The following is a 22,789-nucleotide window of genomic DNA, read 5'->3' on the forward strand; positions in this document are numbered from 1 at the left end:
GACCCGAAAACGTCACTATAGGGCCCCTGAAACCTAGTATGGGGGCTTAAAAACGCCGCTATAGGGCCCGAAAACGTCACTATAGGTCTTAAAAACGCCACTATAGGGCTCCTTGAATATGGGGCAACGGTGGATTAAAAAAACATGGTACTCGAGCTCACCAAGCTTGAGTACCAGAAAAAGTGGTATTTCCCTAATTATTTCCGAAACAGTGCTCTATTGCTAAATATTTCAAAAATTAATGCTAATGGGCCATTTTGGCCGAATTTTTTAAGCCCTAAAACAGTGCAACGTACGGTATTTTGTTACTTTTGAGCTACACACGTGGCAGCATTTTAAGTGGCCTTTTTTCGTAACGTAACAGTACCTCCTTAAAGGCTTCTGCTTTTATATATAGTATTAGATTAGATTTATCATGATAAATACCCGATCTAGGGTGCAAAAGCCAAATTTTTTTGAGAATGGTAGGTGCATGTTAAATAAGAAGGACATAAACTAACTTGATTTTGGTGTTTTTTCCTAACGTAACAGTACCTCCTTAAAGGCTTCTGCTTTTATATATAGTATTAGATTTACCATGATAAATACCCGATCAAGGGTGCAAAAGCCAAATTTTTTTGAGAATGGTAGGTGCATGTTAAATAACAAGGACATAAACTAACTTGATTTTGGTGTTATGTTTCCACATTGTCAAATGCACCCCATTTCTTTTACCTCCTATTCTTTATAAGGATCAAAAGATTTCTAAAAAGAAACAATCCAAGCTATTGCCACATCATGATCCCATCATCACTAGGTCTCGTGCAAGAGAGATGTCTACCAATGGGCCTTCAACTCCCAAAGTGAGTCCAATTGAGTTCGCTCAGATGAAAGAGCAAATGTCAAAATTGATGCGCGTGATGCAACAACTAGTTATAGGAGGAGTACAAAACTCTTTTGGTTATAGTCAAGGAGGTCCCCAAATTGAGAATGAAAATCAGCCCCCCACCAGGACAGGATCAGGGCCATAATATATCGCCTCAGGGAAATGACCAAGAATAGATCCTTCTAAGGACAAGAACCCTGAATCTAGGTATGGCCAAGTCAAGAGCGAAGTGGAAACTCTGGCTGAAAAGCTTTGAATCATAGAGGGCTCCAGTGCCCATGAAAGCGTTGATCTAGATAGTTTGACCAACTTCCCACAGGTTGTTATGCCTCTCAAGTTCAAGGCACCAAAGTTCGTCAAGTATGATGGTATTGGAGGAGGATGGCTCCTTATGGGGATAATCACCCTCTGCTTTGCTAGATTTTTCCTAATAGTTTGACTAACCTCGCGGCCACATGGTATGCGATATTGGAAAAGACCTCTTACTGGAGGGAAATGGCCAACTCTTTCTTGGAATATTACAAGTTCAACACCGAGATAGCTCCTGACCGCACGGTTCTTATGAGAACAGAGAAAAAGAGTGGGGAGCCTTTCTGAGAATATGCCTAGAGGTGGCGTGAGCTAGCCGCACAAATTCAACCCCCTATGATGGAAAATGAGATGATCAAATGGTTCATTAACAACCTCAAGCCTCCTTACTATGAGAAGATGATTAGCACCCAAGTCACTCATTCCGCTAGCCTCATCCCTATTAGGGAGCATATTGATGAGTAGGAGCAAGAAAATCATGGATCTTGAGTCTTTGAGTTCCATGGTTGAACAACAAGTCAAGAAAATGATCAGCCGCAAGACTAAGGAAGCCGATGTGCATATGATTGACAATACATCAGAAAGGCCTAGGGGTATTACTTTTGCTTTTGCAACCCCAACTGCTAGACCTTATCAACAACAGGTTCAGTCTATTTAAGCACCTAACCGAGCCTTTAATCAGAGAGGGTGGCCAAACCCACCTTGTCTCTTAAGGAGGGAAAACTGGAAGTACACTCCGTTACCCATGCCCATGGTAGATCTCTACGCTTACCTGCTAGAAAAGAAGCTAGTGACCCCGATATTTTCCAGGCCCAGAAAAGGCCCTTCACCACCAGGCTTTGATCCATCCAAGAAGTGTGAACACCATTTTGAGGCCGAGGGGCATACCCTTGAAGAATGTTACCACTTGAGGGACCATATCCAGGATCTCATTGACAATAAGTTGGTATAGTTTAGGAATGTGGCTGCTTCGAACATCATCAGGAAGGGAATGTGAATGCCATCATCACAGTGGAAGAAAGGGTTCCGAATTTCTCCTCCCTGTCATTCCCATGGAAGACCCTACTCCAAGCCTTGGTCCAAGAGAGCCACCTTGATCTTAAAGGTATAGGAAACCCGGGATTTGATTAGGGAATCTGCTCATTTTATAACAATGGAGACAGGCACGACCTATTTGATTGTAGAGTGCTTTGAGCACAGGTTCAAAGTCTAACCGATTGTGGTATTATCTGGATTGAAAGGGAAATTGTGCAAAGAGGTGATTGCATGGCAGCCAGCCTATGTCCTTCAGCTGCCCAATCAGGAACTAGCTGCAATGCCATATCAATTGGGTTAAGGAAAGATTGGGACGAATATCTACAAAAAATGCCTTGGTAAGGTTACTTCAGTGCCTCCCTCTTCAGTAGTCATTGAGGAGATCATAGAATCACCTGCGGATTGAAGGTCATCAGATTCAGGAAAAGGGCAAGCCCTGCTAGCCATCGAGGGATACACTCCTCTAGTTCTTGCATTGCCTGCAGTCATAGGGCTAGCTTCATCATCAGTTCAGGAGGGAACAACCATTGTCCCTACCATCTGAGGTTTCAATCCTCATATTCTGCCAAAGCCTAACTCAAGAATCTCTGGGTATCCGGCTTAAAATCTCTTGAAGCCATTTTGCCAAGTTCAGTGGTCATTAATCCGAAGGTGTTCTCCATAGTGCCCAATTTGCAAACTCAGGAGGGTGTTATCATTCGCATGCCGAAGCCGTTTCCTTATGATGATAGTCATTGTGTCCCCTGGAAATATGATGTGTAATTGATCTCCACTCGAACTAGGAAAGAGCAAGTCTGCTCCAATATCTCTTCAAGTCTACCTGGGCTTATTAGGAGTGGTTGCTGCTATACTCCCGAGGAGCTAGAAAAGAGAAGGAAAGAGGTTAGCAAGGGTACAGCTGAACCCATTAGGAATAGGGTCACAACCGAAGAAGCCGAGAAATTCTTGAAAATTATCAGAAAACTTAGAGTATAGTGTGACTCAACAGCTAAATAAGTCACCAGCTCAGATTTCCATCTTGGCGCTATTGCTATCCTCTGATGTCCACTGCAAGGCTCTCTTGAAAGTCTTGAAAGAGACGTGTTCCTACAGGTGTCACAAAATCTTCCTTTGAGGGTATGGTCTCGACAGTGTTGGCCACCAACCAAATTTCCTTTACAAATGATGAGCTACCACCAGAAGGTATAGAGCATACTTTGCCCATGCACATTATGGTAAAGTGTGAAGATATGATCGTCTCTAGAGTACTAATTGACAATGGATTAGCCCTGAATGTTTGCCCAATGTCTACTATAGAGCTTTTGAATGTGGATACCTCTCTTATCCACCTTACCACCATGATCATTAGAGCCTTTGATGGCACTCTCCGGGAGGTGCAAGGTGAGATTGAATTAGCAATTGGAATTGGCCCCATGATTTTCATGGTCAACTTCCAAGTCATCAAAGTGGATTCCCCATATAATATGCTCCTAGGGAGGCCCTAGCTACACGCCACAGGCATAGTTGCTTCTACCCTTCACCGGAGGCTCAAGTTCCCATTTGAGGATCTGTTGATCACTATTAAGGCTGAAGAATCCCTGACTATCTTTAAGGAGACTTTTGTCCCCTACATTGGTGCTAATGCCTTTCTGGAGGCAACTTTTCATAGTTTCGAGCTAGTCTCCATGATTTCCAGAGCTTCAAAACTCGAGTTATCATGGCCTTCCACTACTTTAATGGCTGCCAAAGAGATGCTCAAATTTGGCTATCAGTTAGGCTAAGACCTCGATGCTGTAGGACAAGGGAAGGTTGCTTTGATTGAACTCTCGGACAACAAAGGAGGTTTCGGTCTAGGGTACGACCCCTTCAATGAAGAACTTTTTCAAGCTTCCAGAGGAAAGAAAAGGAAGTGCATTGGCCAAGGGATGTCTATTCCCCACATTAGGGTCACTTTTCCGGCTCCGGCCGAGGCCATTAGATCAGAAGTGGTACAAGAATCACACAAGGAGGATTCAGATCTAGCTTCTCTCATCCGCTTATGTCCTGAAGAATTCTCAATGAATGCCATCATATCCCTCAGGGATGATCTGACTTCTACTATCCAACCCTGTGTGTTAGGCGAGACAGCAAGCCACTGGACCATTGAGCCTTGCTTTGTGGTTGCACTAGCTGAGTAAGGAGTATTCCATCATCGTGTGGTTGGTTCCTCCAATTTCCCAAAAGAGTTGGAATAGCATATATAGTTTGTTTTGCATGTCAGTTCCTATTTTCTGCATTCCTTGTTTGCATTTCCCCAGTTTATTTCCCAAAAAAAAAAAAAAAAATCCCTTTTATCATTATCAGGCATGAACTTTGTTATCCCCCTATCTATAGCCCATTAATGAAATTATCCAGCGTATTATTCAAGAAATTCTTGCATTTATCTCTTTATTTGCTTTCCCATGGATATGTGTGCAAATTGTCTTATGTTCCCTTGTATATGTTCTGTTCTATAAGATCTATTATGATTCCCAAGCGGGTACATTGTCCTGTTGCCGTAACGAAGACATTGACGACATGAATGAGACAATAGAGTTGGATCATGATATTGAAGGATTAGAGGAAATTCTGAGTTTGCCTCGCGATATTTTACAAGCTCTAAACAAAGAAAATGAGGGGTCCAAGCCCAACATAAAAGAAATTGAAGTGATTAACCTTGCCGATGAAGGCGAGAATGAAAAACCTATCAAGATTGGGGTGAACTTTCCTAAAGACATGAAGCCAGAGCTCATAGCGTTACTTAAGGAATTCAAAGAGATATTTGCTTAGTCCTACCAAGATATGCCAGGGTTGGATACTGAGATTGTCGTACACAGAATTCCAGTTAAGCCTAAATACGCCCCAGTGTGGTAAGCCCTTCGAAGGATGAAATCTGAGATCATTTTGAAGATCAAAGAAGAAGTAGAATAGCAATTGAAAGCCAATTTCCTTATTGTGATAGCCTACTTAGATTGGATCGCCAACATTGTTCCCGTGCCTAAGAAAGATGGGAAAGTACGCATGTGCATCGACTACAGGGATTTGAACTGAGCCAGCCCCAAGGATAACTTTCCATTGCCACATATCAATACTCTGATTGATAATACTGCTACCAATAGGTTCTTCTCCTTCATGGACGGATTCTCAGGCTATAATCAAATCAAAATGGCCAAAGAAGACAAAGCCAAGACAACATTCACAACACATTGGGGAACCTATGCATATGATGTCATGCCATTTGGCTTAAAGAATGCTAGTGCTACTTATCAATGAGCCATGGTAACCTTTTTTCATGATATGATGCATAAAGAGATTGAAGTCTACGTGGATTACATGATTGTCAAATCCCGCACAGCTAGGGATCATCTGGTAAATTTGAGAAAGCTGTTCAAGTGCCTTATCAAGTACAAGTTAAGACTAAACCCTAACAAGTGCGTCTTTGGAGCTAGTTCAAGGAAATTACTCAACTTCATAGTCAATCAAAGAGGAATCGAAGTGGACCCAGCAAAAGTCTAAGCCATCCGAGACATGCCGACACTAGAAACTGAGAAACAGATTCACAGCTTTTTAGGCAAAGTCAATTACATAGCTCACTTCATAACACAGTTGACTACCACATGTGATTTGCTGTTCAAGCTCTTGAAGAAAGACACAAAGATAGAATGGACAGATGAGTGCCAAATGGCCTTTGACAAGATCAAGCAGTATTTGTTGAACCCTCCTGTCTTAGTTCCCCTAATGCTGGGATATCCGTTGATCCTTTACCTAGCGGTATAAGAAACCTTCATGGGTTGCATGTTAGGCCAACTAACTGAGCTCGATTAGAAAGAAAATGTGATTTACTATTTAAGAAAGAAGTTCACCAGTTGTGAGATCAACTACATCGCCATTGAGAAGATGTGTTATGCCTTAGTGTGGGCCTCACACAAATTGCGGCAGTACATGCTCTACTACTCCACGCGGCTCATTTCTCATATGGATCCCATTAAGTACATCTTTGAAAAGCCAGCCCTTACAAGGAAGATCTCCCATTGGCAAATGTTGCTCTCCGAGTTCGACATTGTGTTTATGACAAGAAAGGCCATCAAGGGCCAGGCCATAGCCGATTACCTAGCGGACCAGTCGCTAAATGATCCAGAACTTTAGAATCCCTCTTCCCTAATGAGGATGTCATGGCGCTAGAGCCAGAACCAAATAGTATGGAACCGTGGTGTTGGAAGCTTTATTTTGATGGAGCCGTCAATTCTACTAGAAATGGTGTAGGAGCAGTCTTAGTTTCCCCCAAGGGCCAACAAATCCCTGTTTCAGTCAAGCTGAATTTTGATTGCACTAACAACATCACAGAATACGAAGCGTGCATAGTCGGCCTGCAAGTGGCCCTAGAGTTTGGCACCTATGACTTGAGCTTCTTTGGAGATTCCTTGTTGATCATCTCCCAAATCAAAGGAAAATGGCAAGCCCGAGACACCAAGTTGATTCCGTATCAGAAATGTGTCAACCGCTTGATTCTGAAATTTCAAGACATTACATTTGCCAATTTGCCCCGAGCACACAACCAGTTTGTAGACGCCTTGGCTACCCTGGCTAGCATGGTCAAGTTATCAAAAGGAGATGATATGCGAAAATAGTGCATAGAAGTCCATGGCATTCCAGCCTATTGCATGAACTTCGAAGAATGCATAAGTGTCAAAGTCAAAGTCAACGGAAAGCCATGGTACCATGATATCAAGGCTTATATCAAGAACAGTGAATACCCGCTCGGTGCAACGAATAGTGAAAAGAAGTTTATCCGGTGCTTGGTCTGCCAATTTTTTTTGAGTGCAGAAGTCCTATACAAAAGGAACTATGATTCTACCTTGCTTCGATGCGTAGATGCCCCCGAGGCTAATTATCTGATGGAAGAGATGCATGAAGGCTTACTCGGAGCTCATGCCAGTGGACCCCTATTAGCCTGCAAGATTATGAGAGCCGGTTACTATTGGCTTACCATGGAAAGTGATTGCATTAAACATGTGAGGACATGCCACCGTTGCCCAGCCTATCAAGATAGGAAGAATGCTCTTCCTCAGCCTTAATGCACTCTTTAGCAGCATCATGGCCCTTCTCAACTTGGGGTGTGGATGTCATCGGACTCGTGATTCCGAAAGTTTCAAATGGTCACGAGTACATCTTAGTGGCCATCGATTATTTTACAAAGTGGGTGGAAGTCGCTTCGTACAAAAGCGTCACTCAAGCAATGATAGCCCGGTTCTTGAAAAATAACATTATTTGCTGCTACGGCGTGCCAAGAGAGCTCATTACAAATAATGGGGTGAACCTAAATGGAAAAATGATCTAGCAACTCTGCCAACGGTTCAAGATCGAGCACAAAAATTCGATTCCCTATCACACAAAAATGGTGCAATGGAAGCCGCTAACAAGAACATAAAGAAAATCTTGGTGAAGATGACAGACACATACAAGGATTGGCACGAGTACTTGTCGTTTGCCCCAACTTACGAGGGCCCATATGTGGTAAAGAAGGCCTTTTTTGGAGGAGCCTTGATTTTAGCGGACATGGACGGGCATGACTTCAATATGCCTACCAATTCTGACGCCATCATACGGTACTTTGCATGAAGGAGCCTTTCAGTGCACCTCATTTCTATATTTTTATGTCAACCCAAAAAAAAAAAAAAAGAACAAAAAAAAATGTAAAATGGTAGATCGAAAACTCGAAAGGGTGGTCTACGTAAAACGAGAGCCAAAAGAAAGAGAGCATGAGAAAATACAAAAAGTAGATTGAAAACCCAAAAGGGCGGTTTACGCAAAAGGAGAGCAAAAAAAGGAGTGTGAGAGAGTCTGCTAGATTGAAAACCCGAAAGGGCGGTCTAAGGCTATAAAAAAAAGTTAGTTGAAGTACGTGATGACCTGATCCTTTCTTGTGGAGGTACGTAGGCAACCATCTTGGTTTGGTCATGTCTTAAAAGAAAAATCAGTCAGCTTGGCCCACTTGAATTCCTAGCCAAGATTAGAAAATTAGATGGATCCAGCATCCAAGACAAGATGTGAAAACGCCTCCAAGATTGCTCTCTGTCTATAATACTACCATGACCCGGTGGTTCGCTCAAGATGTTCTGGCTCATACCAATGGGAAATGTACCTCAATGGGAAAAGGAAAAGATCCATCTAGAATAGGATGTATCCTTGGAAAAATAAGATATTGATATGCATGGATTTTACATTTACCACTTATTTGTATAATCTTGCATTTTCAAAGCATTTGCCTACATATTCATTAACATGCCTGTATTGTGCCATTCAGTTTCTTTCATGCATATGGATACCAAAACGTGAAATCTCATCTCATAAATATATCTTGAATATCATCATAAACATCTCTCTCCACCACCTCTCAATTTCTAAGCATGCCTAACAGACTAGAATATGCTTTAAGAACTCAAACGAAAAGAGGAAGGCCTTACGCAATTGCCTAGCAATTTACGAAGGACCTTTCCATACATGGTGGGATACTAATTACATAGCTCATGTGCAGAAAAAAAGTAAGTAGAAAAGAACACCAGTAAGTCAAACATGGCCTAAGCGATCAGACACGGCCTGACACAATCTCCCAAAACTAGTACAGAGAATCGGGTCATCATGAGCATGAGTGCTAAATAACCCGGCTGCATCAAAGCCCAGGTCTCTGGTGATCTCTCTAAGTCTGTCATCCGAATGTCGAAGATGGACCAGCTCCTTCTCCATCATGGAATCAAAAGTATAGCCCTGTCTCTCAGTCTCTAGCAAAGCCTGCAAGGTGCTCATCTCTGCAGTGGCAACTCTCAAAGCCTCTTCCCTCTCCGCCAGCTCAGCCTTAAGGTGATGGAAGGCCAACTATGGCTCACTAGGCTCATCGCCCTCTCGCCTATACTCCATGCTTAAAGTGGAATGAATGTAGGCCTTCGCTTGTATTAGCTCCAATCCCAAGCCATTGGCCTTGCTACTAGCCTCGACCCTGCCTGCCTCCAATGCAGCCCTCTCTTCATCCCAAGAGTGATCCAAAGTGGCAAATCTCTAAGTAAGATCTGCAAGCTCATCCTCCAAACCTGTAACCTGGGATCTCAGCTGAACACACTCTGCCTCTATGCCTAAAGGGGCTGGCCCCCTTTGATGAAGCTCTGCCCTAAGAGTAGCGAGCTCACTCTTATGTGCACTGTTCATCTCCTCAATATCCTCCATATAGGTATTAGCTAGTTCCCTGCAGTGGTCTTTATCCCTAACGGCCTCCCTCAGGCACTCCCTCAGATCCATAAAGGCCCTCTCAACCCTAATCTCAAACTTTAGGGTATAGTTTCTCAAAACATCAGCCAGAAGTGGCAACTCATTTAAAACCGGTGATGATAAGTCAAACACAAAGCTGGGATCTCTGGTGTCTCACCACACTCTAAACTCAGTAGAAAACCACTCCTGGTCATCCCTAGAACAAAGGGGGAAGTCAATGTTCAACTTACGCACCTCTCAGAAATCAAAGCCACGCCCTATCATTGCTACATCGATATCCACGAGCCCATACTCGCAAGTTACAATAAAAAGATCACTAAGTTAGGGGATGTGCTGGATACCCCCGAACTACTGCATGGCCATACCCGGAAAGTACCTTATGCACTCCAGATACCCACCAAGGGAATGCCAAGCAAACCAACGCAATGGGTCTGCCCCTGCCATCAAGTGATACCCCACTTGACTCTTCAAGTCCAGTCAACGGGACTCAGGCTGCAAAAGTATCTCAGTCAATCCTTAATATCCCCAGAAAAGGGAAGATCAAGAACTACAGTAGCCCGAACTCTATTCCTACTTACAAAGCCCACAGACTAATCCCTAGCAATAAAACTCAAGTGGCTATAGAACCATAGTTGTAACATATGAACACAACAACCTAGCCTACCCCTATCAGTCTCCCGACACAAAGACAGGGACCTAATCATCTCAGAAAGTAGAGTAGGAATGAAAGAGATACCATGAGGTAGGGTGCTCACCAGAGGGAGAACGACAAAACTAACAACTCTTGATGATGAAGGAAATAGAATTGCACCAAAGAAGGCCACTAGGAAGGCTTGACGCTGATAGGATATCCACCGCTCCTTTAAGTCCACAAAGTCATCTCGATAGCTAACAGGGCACTCCAATAAGTGGAACTGATCACACAGAAAATCAAAGGACATGCTTCCTCCTATCCCGTTGCCATACCAAGTCAGTACCTCCACAACAAGCCTATTAAAGACTAACAGATCAGTGAGTCTCCTGTGGCTGCACTGGTGGAACAACAATAGTGCTCAGAGGGGTAGAAAGAGAAAGAAAATGATCATACTCCTCTAAGTTGGGCACCAGATCAACATCTCCAATGGTGACACATCTCAAGATGGGATCCTAACAAGAGGTGATGACCTCCAACAAATGCCAATCTAGTATGGTGTGAAGAAAAGCAGTAGCATCTCCAAGAAGTCACTGGATGAATGCTCGGTCACCACAAGAAAAAGAGCTCAACCACCTCTTAAGCTTCTTCTCATAATAAGACTTCCTCTCAAGCTCGACCAAAATGTCATAGGAGTGAGCACCAAGAGCATCCATCAACGGATCCTACTAAATCTAATGATCTGATGAGAATCTACGCAAAAAATATGAAAAATAGTGTTTTCTGCACGTTTCGGGTGAAGAAAAGGGTAGGAGAAGACCCTAGAAAATTGTAGACCAAAATGAGCTAGGGTTAGGCTGAACCTAGCCTTTTATGCATGAGAACCGAGGTGGCTACCCTTCAAGGGCCGCCAACCCTCAGGACACATGCCAAGGCTTTTTAGCCCCCTGGGCACAAACCCCTATGAACTTGGACCACTCCCCCCCGGTTTGGGATGTTTTCGACCACGTTGGAGCAAAGATTCTTCTGATTTAGCATCCGCCTAGTGCACGGTCGGCTTGGCAGTGAACCAAATTGTCAGGAACTCCCTCTCGTGCATCTGAGATTGCACAAATCCTACACTAGGGCAGTTTTTCTTTGTGCGTCTCATTCAGCACCTCTAGATATCTTGAACCTTATTTTTTAAAGCTTGGTTCACCCAGTTTAGGGGTCAGTTCAGCCCCCGTAATCAGAGCTCACAACAAAAAGACACTAGAGCCTGTTCTTAGCCATGCTGCAACTTTTTCAGCTTATTTGGAGGACGAAGGGAGTCATTTACCATAAGGCCACCCCAAGAAGCCTATCTTTAAATCATTAAGCCCGCCCAGGCAATAACAAGAGCAATCAATGCATACTGTCTTATGGTGTGTCTAAGAAGATTTCGTTTAGAATGTTCACATTCATTACCAGCATTTGGTAGGGTCTATGAAGTCGAGGCCATTTTTAGCCAGTCTACAGGCTTGGAACCCCGCAAAACCCTAAACTGGGGTAGTTTATTTTGCGTGGTTCCCTCCATCTTATTCAATATACAAGAATGGGTCCATCCTATTGAGGATGTGTCTCTCATGTCGAGAATTGCATGCAACCCTAAACTGGGGTAGTTTATTTCATGCGATCTCTCCTTTCTCTCTCCCCCTAGCGGGACGATCATTGTCAAAATCCAACGATAAACTCGTAAAAACCGCGGTGCAAAACAAGTGAGTGTGACACAAGCTGGTTCAAAACTACCATCCACGATAAAAATGTGATAATGCTTGCATACATTAGCATCCCTTTGAAAGGCAATTTCCAGAATTATACATGTGAGTCCTACCCAGATGCATTGTTTTGTGAGAACAGCAACAACCCTTTGAAAGGCGATTTACAGAATCATAAATATAAGTCCTAACTAGAGGCATTGTTCTTCATATACATTAGCAGCTCTCTCAAAGGCGATTTCCTATAACTATGCACGTAAGTTCTAATCAGAGGCATTTTTTTTCCACATATATCAGCAGCCCTCTCAAAGGCACTTTTCCTAAAGTCATACATCAGCCCTCTCAAAGGCAGTTTCCAAAATCATACATCAGCCCTCTTAAAGGCACTTTTCCTAAAATCATACATCAACCCCCTCAAAGGAAATTTCTAGAATCACACATCAACCCTGTCAAAGGCACATTTCCTAAAAGTCATACATCAGCCCTCTGAAAGGCAGTTTCCAGAATCATAAATCAGCCCTTACAAAGGCACTTTTCCTAAAGTCATACATCAGCCCTCTCAAAGGTAGTTTCCAAAATCATACATCAGCCCTATCAAAGGCACTCTTCCTAAAGTCATACATCAACCCTCTTAAAGGCAGTTTTCATAATCATACATGTTATACAGGTTCATGTCAAGCATATGTCCTCACAAGAAATCAGATTCTTACACATCCTACAATGGCTAAACTAGCAACTGCGTCCAAGGCTTACATTCTAGAGTGGGTAAACCGGCAGCCACACCCTGGGCTCACATTCTACAATGGATAAACTAGCGGCCACGCCCTAGGCTCACATTCCATCTTGAGGTTAAATAGTGGCCGCACCATATGCCTCACCATCACACAACTACCAAGTTACTCAAAAGTTCAAGTTCCTGATCTACAGTGGGTAAACTAGCGGCCGTGCCCTAGGCTCACATTCCATCTTGAGGTTAAATAGCGGCCGCACTATACGCCTCGCCATCACACAATTTACCAATCACTCAAAAGTTTAAGTTCCTAGTCTATAGTGGATAAACTAGCGGCCGTGCCCTAGGCTCACATTCCATCTTGAGGATAAATAGCAGCCGCGCTATATGCCTCGCCATCGCACAACTACCAAGTCACTCAAAAATTTCCAAGTTCCTAATTTACAGTGGGTAAACTAGCAACCGCACCCTAGGTTCACATTCTGTTAGGGACATATTTATGTAATTGGCTAATCCTTTGACAAAATACAATTTACTTGTAATTTGGTAGATCTAAGATGTGTTTAGTACTTCAAGAAACAAGTGTTCTAGTTTAGTATTGAAGCCATACAAATCTGACCAAGAAACAAGTGAAGAATGTGCTGCTCATTAAATCTTAATAGAAGTCTCGACAGAATCCTTTCTATCGAGAATTATTATTGAAGCTCAACATAAGCTGTATCTGTTGAGAATTACGAAATCAGGTTTTCCAGATCTAATTACATGCATATCCTTGAGAATTTGTGTAGGGTTTCTTTTCTCACAACTCTAGACATATATAAGGTTTATTTTAAGAGTCGTCACTAGGATGCAAGGTGATGCAAAGTGATTATACATGCATATTGTGACCGGAGACAGAAATTGCTCTAATTCATCATATTCTTTGTAAAAGCTACTACGTCTTTATGCCAAGGGTTTTATGACCAAGGAGTTTCCTGATCTTCATTGTTAGATGAACTAAAGAACTTTGCAACGAATATCTTCCTAAAGTTGGTGTGTTAGTCACATACTGGGATCCGTACATCATTGGTCAGTCACGTACTGGGATTCGTGCGTTGAATGGAGAGATTGCCGTTACAATATAAGTCCAATTGGGTATTGGGGTAAGGGTTCAACTATAGGATGGTTTTGGGTACTAGGATTCCTTTTACTTGTAACCATTTGTGATTGATAATAGTGGATTCTCGGGAGTGGTGACCTTAAATTCACTCGATGGGTTTTGCCCCAGTAGTTTTCCTCATTCGTAAACAAATCACTTATGTCAAACTTATTTTCTGATGCATTTAACTTAGTTGGTGATTTGTTTGTGCTACCATGCTATTGCATGTTAAATTGACTTAATTAATTAACTTGGATAATTAATCAATTAAATTGCCAAAGGAGTCAATACATTTTTGGCCTATCAAATGGTATCAGAGTGGGCACACTCTGATTAGGTTTAATCTTTTCTGTGTGATCCATTGATCCCTGTTTGTCATGGATAGAGGACAATCTCTTATTAAACCTCCTTTATTTGATGGCACTAACTATGCATTCTAGAAAGTACACATGAGAGCTTTCTTGCAGTCTTTAGATGAGAAGGTGTGGCATGCTGTGGAGACTAGCTAGACTAAGCCAAAGGAAGCACTAGCTGATTGGGATGATACATAGATCAAAGCGGAAAATTTCAACAACAGAGCATTGAACACCATTTTCAATGCAGTCATGAATAAGGAGTTCAAGAAAATATCCTTGACTGAAACTACAAAGGAAGCATGGGCCATCCTCCAGACAACCTATGAAGGGACTAAGGCTATCAAGGATTCAAAGCTCCAAAGGCTCACTACTAGCTTTGAAGAGATAAAGATGGAAGAGGATGAGTCTTTTGATGAGTTCTATGCCAAGCTAAAGGACATAGTCAACTCAGCCTTCAATCTTGGGGAAACTATTCCTAAACCCAATGTCGTAAGAAAGGTACTAAGGTCTCTTCCTAAGAGATTTCATGCCAAGATAACAGCAATTGAAGAATCGAAGGACATTGACTCCATTCCTTTAATGGAACTAGTTGGCAACTTACAAACCTATGAATTGGGTTTGACTAGAATTAGGAAAAGAACCAAAAGTAAAAGCATGACACTGAAGACCAAAAGTAATGAGACTGATGAGTCTTCAGATGATGAAGATTCCAAGATTAAGTCCTACATCACTAGGTAGTTCAAGAAGTTCATGAAGAATGCCAATGTGAAAGGATTTGATAAGGACCGTAAGCAATCCAATTATTCTCAATTCATAAGCCAAGACAGAGGAAAAAAGGATGCTAAGGATGGTGGTCAGTACACTATTCCCTCTGGACCAAAGTGCTTCGGATGTCAAGGTTTTGGACATATGAAGCAAGAATGTCCAACATATCTCAAGTCAATTGGGAAAAGCAAGGCTCTTGCTGCTACCTTGAGTGATACCGAGCTTGAAACTGAGTTAGATGACAGTGATGACAAGGGAATTTTGAGTGCTTTCACTGCTATAGTTGATCCTACTAAAGGGGTTACAAAAACAGTAGATGATGAAGAGGACTTTGTGGAATCTAAGTTTGAGAAAATGGATGAACAAGATGACATCCATACAGCCTATGCAAAATTGTACAAGGTTTCTGAAAAGCATGACAAACTATATAGGCTGGCCACTAAGAACCTGAGTGATGTGGAGCTAGATCGAGAGGAGCTCTCTACAAAGGTTGATGAAGCAAATCAAACCATTGGAGCTTTGCGGTTTGAGAACAACTTCCTTGCTGAAAGGAAAAAGAAGCTTAAAGCGAAACTGTTCCAAGTTAGAACTCAATTGGAGAGGACTTCCAGTGCAAAGCTCGATGAGATGCTAAGCTTTCAGAAAGATGCTTCTAATAAAACCAGTTTGGGGTATGATTTCTCTTCTCCTAATATTGCCTCCTCTAATACAATTGTGTTTTTCTCACCTGCTGATAATGTTAATTCTGAGAACAATGAATTTAAAACTGAAATAACTAGTGAGAACTTAGATAAAGGCAAATCTATTTTAGGAGCACCCCCTAAGGTTGAAAGAAAGAGACTAGAAACCCCAGAACTAAGAAAGCAAACAACAAAAAGTCTCAACTGAAGAAGCCACATTTCTGCCATCACTATGGAGCTTCAGGGCATACTTGTCCAAATTGCTATAAGTGGTTAGCCACTCAACAAAGAAATAGTATGCTCTCGTCCAGAAACCAGAATCAGTTTCCATCCTCTTTTACTCCTCTTAGAGATCTTCTCAAAGCCCTTCATGTTGCTTGCGAACTTGGACGGTTTCAATTCTTCCCCCTCACCTCTGGATCAAAGGTTCGCACAAAGGAAAGGTTCTTCCAAAGTGTGGAAGGAAAAAGGCTCAAAGTGATTCAAGCACTTTTTCTCTCTCCCTTTATGGTTATGCATTTCTTGTTTGTTTTGCTTTCTATTTTTGAGTCAATCTAGCTTTATGCTTTGTGTGTTTCTTTATGTTTTTGTTTGGTTGTTTTTCATTTTTTACTTATTTTGCTTTTCATTAAAAAAAAAAATAGTGTGTGTTTGTGTATATTGGTACTTGTGTACCTTGGATGGCCATTGAAACAAAGTTTTCTAAACTTTGTATCTTTTATAGCTTAGATGAGCATCTAATTGCACAACTAAGCAAGTGAGCTTTGTGGTCGTGTTTGTGATGAGCACGATTAAGTAATCTCTTATACTTAACACTCATATCACTCTTTTTGACGAGGACTAGAAAATCCTAAGAGAAAGGCATAAATAACCTTCTCACCACTAAAGCCCGCCAATCATGTATAACATTTGTGTGATTCAGCATAGCAAAATTGTGATGTTTTGGCTTACATAAACGGCTATTTCTTTTCTCTCTCTTGTATGCCTATGCATGCTATGCTCAAAAAGAAGAATATGCAAAGAAAAACAAAAGCAAAAAGAATCAAAATGCTTTTAAATATGGTTGCAAGTGTGTTTCTATGAGATGCGGGAGTTATAGGATGTACCTCGAATGTGATAATCCCCATCAAGCAATTATGATTGTGTGTGAGTGTATTTGATTTTCTCATATCTCAAATCGTCATATATACACTTATGCACTCTTGCTATGTTTTCACACACAACACGCAAACTCTTTGCTACTTTTGATATATGTGCAAGTATAATGTGATTTGGCCATCACAAGGAATACATGTGTTAATATATGCTCACTAAATTGTCTTAATTTTTTTTGAAATATAAAATTGGTTAAACTTGTTTAGTATGTGTGTGGGTTTTGGATCTATGAATGCTTTGCTTATATGTTGAGAGATGTTTTGAGAGCTTAATATGTTGATTGGATCCTTGTTTGAGTAGCTTGCTTGTAGCATTCCTTCTTAAAGCTCAACAGCTTCTCGACAGATCCTTGACAGATTTCCTTCTACCGAGCCTTTCTTTCTCTTTTCTCGACAGATCTTGACAGATTCTCGATCCATTGAGATTTTTGGGTTTCTTCTCGACAGATTCTCAACAGCTTCTTTGATCCATCGAGCCATTTTTTTGAACCTTTTGTTTGGCCAATAGATTCTCGACAAATTCTCGATCTATCGAGGTGTTTTTGCCATCGACAGATCCTCAATAGCACCTTGACAGATTCATTTTTGTCAAGATTTAGTGCTCGACAAATCTCGATAGATACTTCAATCTATCAAGCTGTGATTTTTATATATAGGCTGAGCACGAATTAGATCTTATTTTTCACTTCTCTCTCTCTACAGAATTTTTTTTCTCTCCTCCCATACGCTTTTCTTTCACACAAAACCTTCAACCTCGTGATTTTCGGCCTAAATCAAGCCTCAATCACTTGGTATGTGTTCTTCAACCCTTCATTTACATGCATTCATGCATTTTAGACCTAGGTTTTGGGGTTTTTTAGATTTTTGTGAAATTGTTGGGTTGGGCGTTGTTGTTTTGATGTTATATGCCCATGCATTGCATTCTCATTGCATTTTAACAATGTTTCTTGCATTTTAGATGTGTGTTTGATTATTGAAATGTGTGCTGGTAGGTTTGGATTGGGTCTTACCCGTGATGCTTTTTAAATATTACACGTCACATGTTCATGCATATTTCATGCATACATATCTTTTCTTTTCTTTTCTATTCTTTGTTTATGTGTTGTGATTGTGTTCTCTCTCTTTCTCTCTCTCTCTCTCATAAACTGTGCCATGGCACCCAAAGCGCCTTGATGAGTTTTGTTTAAGTGTTTTAGAAAGACAGGTTGTGAAAGTCTACCATGCCATGAACTCTCTTCTTGCAAAGTTTTTCAAGAGTTTGTGTTAGGGTTAGATTTATTTTGTATTTCAACAAGTGATTATGAGTTTAGTGATTTAAGACTTTGTAAGCGGCTAAATTTCTAGTTTGAAATAAATCAAACAAGTAAAATAGTTTCACAAATGCGAATTTGTATTGATGATTGTGTGGTACAATTCTCTGGAATTACAAAAGAGTGATCCTCTGATTCGATCTCCTTGCAAAACTTATTGATTAGATTTATGGTAATGTGGATTTGACTTGAACACAAAATATCCTTCAATTTGGTTGAGGGATGGATCGAAGATTACTGAAACAGAATTACAATGAATCTCTGGCTATGAGCTTGTTTAGAAATCCTTTGTTCTTCGCGTTCTTCGTGTTCTTCGTGCGTTCTTCGTCTTCGAAGGTTTATGGTGGAAGTTCTTCGGAGCTTTAGAGACTTGAATCCGTTAAGCTTCAATGATTTGTGATTTGTTGATGTTTTCGGACACTTTTGGCTTGATTCCCGTGAACTTTAGGATCTAGGCAGATGATCTGGATGATTCTGCTTCGAATGTTCTTCGATTTTGGGGTTGAAGTTCTTGAAGTTCTTGAAGGCTTTAAGGCTTGATCTTCACAGAGCTTTTTCACTTCTAAATTCTGGTCCTCCTAAATGTCTCAGGAAGGCTTCTATTTATAGGAGTTTTGGGGTGGGTGAGCGATACGTGGCGGAACTTGATTGGTGACACATGTCACAGCCTGATTGGTCCGCTTGTGTCATCGCTTACACGTGCTAGACTGCTTGAGTCATCGCTTACACGTGCGAGGCTGCTTGAGTCATCGCTTACACGTGTGAGGCTGTTTGAGTCATCGCTTACACGTGCGCTGATGCGTGATTGGTTCTTGCATGACACTTGGCAAATTTCTGTTGGCTTCTGAATAGTGATAGCAAAACCTAGCAGCAATACATGGTGCTCTGTAATTGGCTGTATTTTGTGGACTTGGTAATGTGACGTGTCAGCTTGCGATAGGACGAGAATTTTCCCTCTCTACAAATGCCCCCTCGAGACTCGTTCACGCACACAGTCTTGGAGTGTGGTGTGGGAATGAGTTTCGAAAAAATGGATTTTTGGTACTTGACTCTTTAAGTGAAGTAGTTGAAGGTGGTGGAGCTGTTGAAGGTGGTGGAGCTTTCAGAAGGATGAGATAATTTCCGAAGAGTAGACCTACCCATATGAAAGGCTTTAATGAGACCGAAAAAAGGGTCTGCAAGTATTTGAACGTACTTGCATGATGGAGCCTTCTTAGCAGAGATTAAGTTGAAGTAATTTCAAAAGAGTATTTTGGATCGTTGGCGGCGATCACAAGATGTTGAAGATGGGGAAGATGAGGGAATGGTGGCTGGATACAGCATGCAGGGTCATAAAGCTAGCCTCGTGTTCTTAAGAACTTCTGGTGAAGTTATTTCAGAAGATCACGCTTTGGATTACAACGAGGACAGGTGGGAAAGTGGTTGAATGCGCCTGCGTAATTGTATCACTCAAGTTAAGTTGAAGTAATTTCAGAAGCTTACGTATTCTAGGTATGCTGGTAGTGGCAACGAAGAAGATGGAGATGGAGCAAAGCAAATGAGCAAAGCATACACCACCATGGTGCTGGCCCTGTATGCTGGGACCTTCTGGTGTAGATGTTTATGGGAAGTACAACTTTGGATATGAGACTGACTGTATGCTGAATGAGGTCCGGCAGCAAGTAATTGAATGTGCCTGTGCAATGAGACCATGCTGACGGACGTTATGTTGAAGTAATTTCAGAAGAGTACTTTCTGAAATTCTTCAAGTTGATTTTAAGTTGGAGTAATTTCAGAAAATGAGTTTTGAGGTACCAGCAACGATGACCTTTGGGTCCCATAGTAGTGGGGACATGGAATAAAGCTTTGATGACCATTTACCGGCACCAAAGGCTGAATTCTGATGAGCTGGTGCCTTGGAGGTTGTTTTAAGTGTTGGATGGAAAACAATTTATAGGATACCCCAACACTTTTTACCATCTTCATCTACTGCCACTTGTTGGAAAAGCACAGAAAAAATGAAAGATGGAACTAACTTGTGAACCTGGTTTGGAAACCAGACAAGTTGCTGTTTGTTCCGAACCACTGCTTCTGCTGGAAGACCAAGCAATTGGAAAGAGACTACAGGAGCCCTGAGGTTAGGAACAGGTGTGTCCGCTGGACTGGATTTCCTGGCCAACCAAGTCCACGGAAGCATGGGAGGGCGATGCAGGCCTTGTTACGAGTAATTTTATGGACAAAGGTGGTTGTTAAGTGGAGAAACAAAGTTTGTTTGGATCTCAAAACTGCAATGATGTTGTAAATAGGGTTTCGACTGACCCATGGGAGGGTTGATCTCAAACCGATTATGAAGCAAAATCGATTGCTAGGTATTGAGAATGATGAGGTCATAGTGAGAAATGGTTGTGAAAGGGAGGATTTGAAAATCTGAAAGAGGCAAATCTTCATTTCATGATTCAGTGTTTTTTTTTTTTTTGGATGAGTTTTTGATGAACCCGGCCCTCCTATTTATAGTAGAGAGATGAAGAATGGTAGGTAGGTAGTTAAGAATGGTAGTTGAGAATTTTTGGTGAGAATGGTAGGTGGGAACGGTAGGTGGGAACGGTAGGTGAGAATGGTAGGTGGGAATGGTAAGTTGGAGACTGGTAGGCACCGAACGGGAATAGCAGATTGAACTAATGACCTAGTGTAATTTCAAGACACACTTGTGAGAGTTCATTTGTACTTTGAAAGACAAGTCTTGATGAAATCTGGAGAATAACCCTGAGGAGATCCCAATTAAGTGGATGAATCTCAAATTTTGATCTCAGGAGTTTAAGTTTTGGACATCGTCAGTATTTCAAAGATGTGGGTTTGATTGGTGATCACCAAGTCCAAAACCAATAAGTGGATTTCAAAATCAGAATCTTCGTGAAAGTACGAATAGAACAAACTTTGCTCGAATGTCTTGATTCTTGGTCAAAGTTCACTTCAAAGCCAACAGTTGTAGAATCACATTATTTGAGAAATTTTTGGATTCTCAAATGAAGAAATAGATCCCAAATTTGGAACGTACACGAAAAATTGAGAAAGGCAAGTGTGACTTGAAAATTTTGACTTTAGGTTGATTTCAACATCAAAGTCAACTGTCTTGGAATTTGAGCCATTTGTGAAATTTTCGAGTCTCAAATGATGAAACGGACCCCAAAATCGGAATGTACACGAAAAATTGTGCAAGACAGGTCCATCTTAAAAATTTGACGTTTGGTAAACATTTGCACAAAGGTCAATTTTTTTGGAAATTGGACGTTTGCACAATTTTCGAGCCTTGAATGAAGGAATGGGTCCCAAAATCGGAATGTACTCGAAAAATTGAGTGGGACAGGTCCGTTTTGAAAATTTTGACTTTTTGGTCATGGTCAAAGGTCCGCTTAATCAAAGCACTTTTTTTTTTTTTTTTCAGGCAGTTCGGACCGGGTCAGACTTCCGGGTCGGTTCGGGTCGAATCTGGACAAACGGGTCAGCAGTGGATGATGTCATCCATGACGTCACAGTGCTAGGACGCGTGTGGCACGTGCGACATGTGTGGCACGTGCGAGCTCTGGAGGTCCTCATCGGCGCGTGTGACTGAAGGCCGCGCCGCCGAATCTTTTGGCGGCGTGTGCTTGGGCTTTTGGGCTTGAAATTTTTGGGTTTTGTTGATCTAAGGCCGTACAAGACCCCTGTTTGGTCAGTTTTGTAAAATTCTAAGCAGGTTTGCACAAATTTGAAGCACTAGGCCGCGGGTCGTCGCGACTCCGGGGCGGCGCGTGCGGCCGTTTTTGGGCTTGAAATTTCTGGTCTTTGTTAATCGTGGGCCGATGGATCTAGTGGTGGCATCAGTTTTGTGAAAATTTTCTCAGATTTGTGCAGATTTGAATGAAAAACTTCGCGAAACATTTGGGAGTTTGTGGCGGCTCATGGCGGTTCGTGGTGGCTCCGCTGCTGAAGATTTTTTCTGGGTTTTGTACACCAAAGTCCTTAGAAGATTTTTGTGGGTTGATTTCTTTGTGAAATCTTGTCAGAAACTTTAGAAATCCAGAATGGGGTCCGCACACATTGTTGGATTTGTTGCCACCTTGGTCTACTTTGGCGGGGGCCATTCTGACAATGCTTGACAATCCAGGTAGGGAGTGGTTCCAGAGTAACCACTGAGTGTCGCTGTTGTCCTCAAGGAGTTGGTGACATAGTAGAACAAGAAGCTTCCCTTCGTCGGTCTAGGATGGGAGACTGCAAGCATTGCTAGACTTGTCGGCACCTTGGTCTACATTGGTGGTGGCCGTTCTGACAACGTTTGACAATCCAGGCAGGGAGTGGTTCCAGAGTAACCACTGAGTGTCTCTGCTGTTCACAAAGGAGTTGGTGACACAGTAGAACAAGAAGCTTCCCTTCGTCGGTCTAGGATTTCATTCACAGTCTAGTGTCATAGTTTCCGAGGTTTAGTGTAATTTTTTCTTTCTGACAGCATGATACATTTATGGGCTTTTACATTTCTAATTTTTCAAATGGGTACGTCACCCTTTGAAAATATGGCACTTTTAACTTTTTACAGGTGTTTTTGTTTTGTCTACTAGCTTCTATGGATCTCTATATAAAGCCACTCAGGACATGCACTAACTCGTACAAGCAGCATCTCTGATGAGTAGCATAATTCCCTAAGCTTAGAGAAATTATGCCTTTCTCTTCTTCTCCTTTTTTTTTTTTTTTTTAATTATTATTTATATTTACATATATATATATATATATATTTTTTTTTTCTTTATGACTTGCTTTATTCGTACTGATTTTTTTTTTTTTTTTTTCACAGGCTAGATATTGGAAATGAA

The 22,789-nt window shown here is 41.6% G+C and overlaps 1 protein-coding gene across 1 annotated transcript in view; it reads left to right on the forward strand.

Annotated features, from left to right (window-relative positions):
• Positions 1–22,789, forward strand: part of LOC126723138 (uncharacterized) — a 76,911-nt gene that overhangs the window by 32,063 nt on the left and 22,059 nt on the right. The gene's annotated exons all lie outside the window — the stretch shown is intronic.

Source organism: Quercus robur, chromosome 4 (assembly GCF_932294415.1).
Source record: "Quercus robur chromosome 4, dhQueRobu3.1, whole genome shotgun sequence".
Taxonomy (NCBI): domain Eukaryota; kingdom Viridiplantae; phylum Streptophyta; class Magnoliopsida; order Fagales; family Fagaceae; genus Quercus; species Quercus robur.